Source organism: Pteropus alecto, unplaced genomic scaffold (assembly GCF_000325575.1).
Source record: "Pteropus alecto unplaced genomic scaffold, ASM32557v1 scaffold5, whole genome shotgun sequence".
In the NCBI taxonomy this organism is placed as follows: Eukaryota; Metazoa; Chordata; class Mammalia; order Chiroptera; family Pteropodidae; genus Pteropus; species Pteropus alecto.
The window spans coordinates 29,027,675-29,028,578 of NW_006441953.1; positions in this window are offsets into that span (position 1 = coordinate 29,027,675).

The window sequence follows — 904 nt, forward strand, 5'->3', positions numbered from 1 at the left end:
GAAGGAGAAAGGAGGGGAGGGACTAAACGCCTGGGGAGGCGGCGTGAGAGAAGCAGGATCTGTAGGGCAGTGGGTGGGAAGCTAAGGGGAGTTTTAGATCATGGCTCGTAAGCTGGGTGGCGCCTGAGCACCGGGGGACGCTGCGCCCTGGGCCCAGCCGCCCCTTCTGGGCTGAGTGGGCGTCCCGCGCTCCAGGAGCCCCGGGTCGGCTTGTGCTGCGGCGGCCGTGACACCACGTTGCTACCATTCGTTACTGTTCGTGGCCGTTTGCTCCTCTAGACAAAGAACTTCTCAAGTCAAGCAACTGTGTCATATAAGAGAAAAAGTGCCATCTTTGAGCCTCTGGATCCAGTCGTAACCCTGGTCGTTGCAGTGACAGAGCCAGAAAATCACCCTTTGCTAACGCGTGTCTGAGTTGGGTCTCAGTCATCACCTGCAACTGATAAAGCCTGGCCTAGAGCAGGGAACAACCCAGGTTCAGTGGTGGCGTGAGAACGGGGCTGGACCGCCCGTCTGGGCGGGCAGCGCAGGGAAGGCTGCACAGAAGAGAGGACGCTCCCAGCATTCCAGGCGGAGGGCCGGTCCTAACAGAAGGAACGGCACGTGCAAAGGCTCAGGGGCACGAAGCCGCAGGTGTGAAAGGATAGGTCTTCAGCCCTCTGAGACGGTTCCCTCCATTATCCGAAGTTCTCTCTCTCTCAATAAGACCTTATGCTCGCAAAGTAACAACACGCAGCCCGACTGCTCGCTCGGGTCTCTCCTGTGCTCCTGGGGTGGTGTGTCTGCTGGGGACAACGGTTCTGTGTAAGCAGTGACTGCTCTTTCTCGCCCAGGCTCTTTCCCCACATCTTTCAGAAGAGCCGGGCAGGGAAAGCAACTGAAAATCAAAGAAGCAGCCTCATCA